The 6,449-nt window shown below is 32.7% G+C and overlaps 1 pseudogene; it reads left to right on the top strand.

Moving 5' to 3' along the window:
* The first annotated feature begins 2,227 nt into the window (after positions 1-2,227).
* Positions 2,228-5,959, top strand: LOC128020598 (aryl hydrocarbon receptor-like; annotated as a pseudogene).
* Positions 5,960-6,449: the final 490 nt, after the last annotated feature.

Raw genomic sequence — 6,449 nt, 5'->3', positions numbered from 1 at the left:
CTTCAAGTTTTTATTTTATTTTACTGTTTGCTTCGCGATGAGAGGACTAAGACATAATTCACCCCAAAAAGATGTGATGTGGTTGAGGATTTGAGAAATGGATTTCCTCAGAAAAAAGAATGAAGCACTTTATTCAGCAGAGATCATAAACATGAGTAAGTCTCTTTTTATTTATTTGTACTAGTTTTCACATAACGTGTAAACATTTTACTAGTTAGACTTTTTCCAAATACTTTTTCCAAACTATAATTCCTGACTAAATGTATAATCAAGTGAAACATTATGAAGTTTCAATAACAATATACAATACTATACCATTCAAAAGCTTGATGTAAATAATATAAATGTGACAAATAGAGATAACTCTAACAAATGTAAAAACAATGCAGTTCTTTCGATTTATTCCCCCTAAAAAAAACTGAAAAATATTATCAGCTCTTTTCAACATTAATAATAATAATAATAATAATAATGATGATGATAATAAATGGGGTTTATTTGGTAGAAAATAAGATTGTTAAAAGGATTTCTGAAGGATTGTGTGACTAGAGAAAGGATGCCAAAAAATTTGAAAGTCAGCTTTGATTGTTCCTAATAAACTGTTTAACTGCTCCCCCAAGTGGATATTAAATTATGTTGTGGGATAATTAAATATATTCTTAATAAACTACAAACATAAAATTATATACTTTTATTTTGTTCTCACATTCTTTCTTGTAAGTCCTCCCTCAGAGTGGCACAGTTGAATGGGAGGCTCATTATGCAGCTCATTATGCAGGGCTTTGTCTTCTCAGGTGTAAATCACAATGATATTCATGATAGTTGACGCCTACTCGCATATGACTTTTACCAACAAAAAGTGTTTTAGAAAATTTAAATCAATATATTGTTTTCTGTGAGTGAGTAAACAAGATGATTTTCACATCATTCAGAAAGAAAAATTCTAGGCTACAAGCTCCAGTTCTCAACTTTTCCGGCAACCAATTTTATGTATGTGTTTTATTGCCTTATTCAAGTGATTTAACATTTTTAGTTTTTCACTAACCATGCATAAATTTTTTTTCCTCAAAAATACAATCATGTACATGCATGCATTTCACATATTATTATAGCCCAGTTTGTGCTGATTACAGTGATATTAGACTTTACCCATTTAGATATTTATAAGAAACGGAAAAAAGCACAAATGTCAGGGCATGACAAAACTTCTCAAGGCCCCAAAAATACCCTTAGACTCCAGAGGGTTAATGATGTTCATTTTAACAGTATCAAGTGTATTCAAAAACTAAACAAATCGTCCTTAAAAAGTGCATGCATCTAGGCTAATGTAAAGTTACATGATGAAGTCATACTAGTGCACGTGGCGCATGTGCATTTTGAGTGCATTCTTTCACTGCATTATTCAGTGTATTCAAATGCATTTATGAATGCATGTGAATGATCTCAAAATTCAAGATATGGGGGTTAGAAAATGTATATATTTATATCATTTTATGTAATCAATATCACACGAGTGCCATTTCAGTTTTTTTTCTCCAAAAATCAGTTACTACAAACAATAATTTAATTACAAAATGTTGCAGAATAATGTAATATATGAATATTAGCCTAAACAACCTTTGTGCAAACCTTTGTTCATTATAGAATCTTTTTAGCATAAAAGGTTCTTTTGAGTTGAGTAAAGAACCCTGTGGTTCTATATAGAACCCCAATAAACCATTTTTTCTAAAAGTGTATTGTGTATATATAAGCGATCAGAACACGGAGTAATGTAGGATGTGAATCATCAGAGGAGCATCAGATAAATACAGTGTTGTTACATACCATAGATTTCTTTTTCATAGATGATCTTATCAACGTCTAACACCTCAGAATGATATCAAGATTGGTTTATAATGGTTTAGGCAGCGATAAGCTACTTAAACTCATAGTTTTTAGACTCAATCATCTTGACTTTTACCTTACAGATTAATTCTGCTATATACATATTGTATATTATTCCAAATATTTCAAACATTTCATAAAGCTTTGTGTTGCATATTAAAGGGATACTTCTCCCAAAAATGAAAATCTGTCATTATTTGTTCACTCTGAAGTTGCTCCAAACCTGTATGAGTTTTGACCATTAAAGAAGTTATTTTGAAGAATGTTTGTAGACAAATAGTTGACGGTAGCCATTGACTCAAATAATATATATATATATTTTTTTCATAATATGGAATTCAATATGGCTGCTATGGTGTGCTGAGTGAGTTTTCTAGCTCAAACCTTTGACCCTGAGTGTGAGCAACAGCACAACAGTTGATGTAGTTTATCCCTGACCTGTCCCATTATGTCCACTAGAGCGCTCCAAACACTAGGTTTTCTTGATCTCTATGTGATGCAGGGAACTCTCTTTATTTGCTATTCCACAAACACTCCTCCTACTGTCCTACAGACACTCACCCATAGTCTGGAAATATGAAGCTGTTCTTTATTCCTGACAGCTCTCTTCTGAGTCAGGGTCACGCTCATTGCGCACTCTTTGGTTTCTGGATGAACTTGTGTGTGACATACGGGATACATTTACTTGCATTTTGGTATTTTCTGGTTTGGAGTGATGCTGGTCTGTTTTACAATGGCATCGCGACACTCAAAAGCTGGCAATATATTTGAGTTCATGAGAATCAGGGGAGCCCCAATCGAAACTCGATTGGGCGAGTTTTTGGGTAGCCTTTGCGCGAGTTTGTTGTTTGTATTTGGAATACTTTAACACCGCGGGTTGAAGAGACCCAAATAAGGTGATATTAAGCCACTGGAATGCGAATGTTATGTAAAAAAAATGTGTATTTTACCCACTGAAACACTATTTTCAATATATATATCAATATATATATATAAAAACCCCAATATATATATATATATATATATATATATATATATATATATATATATATATATATATATATATATATATTGTATTCTAATGAAAACTACAAGAAACAATGGGCAAAAAAGAGAAGAAAATGTCAAATGGTTCCTTTCCATTTGTTACATGGTCTTCATGCTAAGATTTTAAGAATTATTTTAGGAAACAAAAACAGTTCTTCTATGGCTGCAAAAAGCAAATTTTAGGATCTTTATTTTTTAGGACCATATCAGAAGTTCTTGAATTTATCATGCATTATTATTTTTTGTCTTTATTTCAGCTACATTAAGGAAGAATTGGGGACCTGCGTTTTTCTGTAATGATGATGACTGACTGCTGCTTCAAGTGAGTGATGTTCAAAATACATATGGAAGGCAAATGACAGAATGAATTGTGAATGATACATGGCCTGCTCTCACTGTCTAGTGACAGGTCTCTGCCACTTTCTCCACAGGCCCTGAATGGTTTTGTACTGGTCATGTCCACAGATGGCTCCATCTTCTATGCCTCTCACACCATTCAGGACTTCCTGGGTTTCCATCAGGTGACCAAGCTGTTAAAAAGAATAGTTTTAATGTATAGATGTAACTGAGCCCCAACTAACAATGCAAACGTTCTTCTCAAAGTCTGACGTGGTTCACCAGAGCGTGTTTGATCTGCTCCACATCGATGACCGGGTCACGTTCAGATGCCAGTTACCCGAGTCCACTATTGATGGTTGGTGTCAGTATGTACTGAATGACCTTCATTGTAATCACACACAGTGTATTTCAGTTTAAAAGAATGTTCTGGGTTAAACTAGAAGTAAACATTACATTGCACACTCCCTTTGTCACATGCATACTTATAGAACAATGTAAGTAAGATGAAAATAAAAAATATATATAAATACTTTTACTAATCAAAGATGAAATAAATTGATAAAAATTACAATATAGACATTAATAATGTTTCAGAAGATTTCTATTTCAAATTAATGTTCTTTTGAATGTTCAGTTAATAAAAGAATTCTGAAAATGCTGTTTCAAACAATGATAACAGTATTATTTTAGCATAATTTGTATACTACTGTAGCTTTGGTTAAAAGGGAAAAAAAACTTTTATTTGTATATTTACAGTTTTTAATTCTTGTGTAGCAAGTTTGTTATGTGCTTATGTCAATTTTATTGGTATTTTAAATTTATTTTATTTCAGTTTTAATTTTAGTTCAGGTAGATTTTTTAAATTAATTTCCAGTTATTAATTTTAGAACTTATTACAAAATAAAAAATTTTTAATCTGTTTTCTTTTTTTTTTAAGTGACCAAGTAAATCAAATAAATGCAGATTTGGTGTGACAAAATCGTTCAAAAATATTACTGTGCACAAATTTTTCAACAGTAAACTAAAATGTTCCATCCTAACATATAATCCTAATCAGGGAATTAAGGCAAGTGTATTATGCATTTTTAAAATGATCTAAAAATAATTTTGGTGATATATTTTAGATGCATTCAGAAGAATTCAAAGTAGAGATTTGTGGCAGCTATTAACAGAACTTGCAATCATCAGCAGAATGAACCTGTTGATGATGTAAAAGTGATTTATGTAAATGTCATGTTTAATTGCAGGGCCAGCGGGCAGTGAAAGGATTCCTCCAGAGAACTGGTCCTTCCTGGAGAGGAGCTTCTGCTGTCGTCTCCGCAGCCTTCTGAACAACTCTTCCAGCTTCCTGGTGAGATGCACAGAACTACACGTAGGAATTGTAATACAGTAATATAATAAAAAAGGAGTTTAATGTATAACATGGAATGTAATGGAATTTGGAACATGCCAATAGACAGTGTTTTCACTCAGAAAGTCCTCTAATGGATGTAAAAAAAATATATAGTTTTACCAGGAACAATTCGTTTTTAAAAATGTTCTTAAATTATCTTAATTTTTTGTACCAAATATTGAAAAGAAAAATCTTAAAGTTTTTTATACTGATGTGAATTGGTTGTTTTTCGTTACTAATGTATGTTACTACTATTTGTTTCTTTTGAAATGCATTGATATTGCCATGAAAAGAGCTATAGTCTAAAAATGTGAAAAACATTTCATAGGGCCCAATTATTGTAAAAAAAAATATTTGATGGATTTCTTTGGGCCCTAAAAAGAACCTTTAATAAATTGTTATAAAATTGTATGAGTTTCATGCTTTTAGCTAATTAGACATGCTTTTTGATTACTGTAATTTAGTTTCACTATTACAACGTAATTAAATGGAGAAAAAACACCGAAGGAAACAAATTCATAGAAAAAGATTAGAAAAAAATGAAAACTTAACTTTTTTTTATTTCAAATTGTTCAAAACAGCTGTGTTTTTTGCACACAGGCGCTCAATTTTCAGGGACAGCTGAAATATCTTCACAGACAAGACCGGACCACAGAGGGCGAATCGTCGGGTGTGTCAGAGCTCGCACAGTTTGACATCGCCACCCCCGTTCAGCCCCCGCTCTCCTAGAAATCAGGACCAAGACCCTCTTCTTCCAGACCTAACACAAACTGGATTTTACGGCATTAGGCACGGACACCAGGTGAGGATCCGCACTGACTTCATTTTGGAGGGTATGTGTCACTGTCAACCGCTTGTTCTTGTGTCTTCCAGGGGGAAGGTGGTTCTGGGTTACACTGAGCAGGAGCTGAGCATGAGAGGATCTGGATATCAGTTCATCCACGCTGCTGACATGACAAACACTTACGCAGTAAGATTTCACTCGCATACTAGTGCACCGTTGTTCCGGACACTTTGATGTTCTGAGATTCGTGTCTCTGTGTTTACACTGATGAAAGTTTCTCCATCTTCAGGCTCTTGAGTAAGAGCGGCGTGTGGATCTGGGTCCAGTTCAACGCTAGAATGGTGCTCAAGACAGGCAAACCCGACTTCATCATCTGCCATCAGAAACCCTTGACGTGACTGCTCTTCACTTCCTCTGACACTCACAGTCTGTTTATTCACTATATCTTACATAGGTCCGTCTTTTGGTCCATTTAACAGTTAAATGTTTCTCTATTTTTGCTACTTTTAAAAGCTTTTTTAACATTATCGGTCTAATTCAGTGTTATTTAAGTATTACTTATATACTGTTATAGTGTTTATTGATATTTTGAATAAGCTTTTATTATATTTTCAGTTTTTATTTGAGTTTTATTATATGCTTTTGTCATTTATATATTTTTTGTTTGTATATAGATTTAAATGATTACGTTTCAGATTTAATTTAAGTAATTTTAGTACCGTATTTACATATATTTTATTTCAGTTAGGTTTCCTGTAATATTTTATTTTCCGGCTTTATTTCAATGAAAGAAAAAGATTTTAACAGTTTTATTTTTAGTTAACAGTTACACTTGATTACGTCAGTATTAGATGAAGATGGTATCCCGGCTTTTAACATTTGTATACTATTTTATTCTCCAGTTTTAAAAAACTATGAAACCATTTTTATCATAACTAACAGTTTTAATGTTTTTGTTCCTGATTTTACTTTAAACATGTAAAAGCATGGAGCTTTGGACGG

The sequence above is a fragment of the Carassius gibelio genome, chromosome A10, assembly GCF_023724105.1.
Source record: "Carassius gibelio isolate Cgi1373 ecotype wild population from Czech Republic chromosome A10, carGib1.2-hapl.c, whole genome shotgun sequence".
Taxonomy (NCBI): domain Eukaryota; kingdom Metazoa; phylum Chordata; class Actinopteri; order Cypriniformes; family Cyprinidae; genus Carassius; species Carassius gibelio.
Note: the sequence above shows the minus strand (reverse complement) of the source record. Positions and strands in the feature narration are given on the sequence as shown.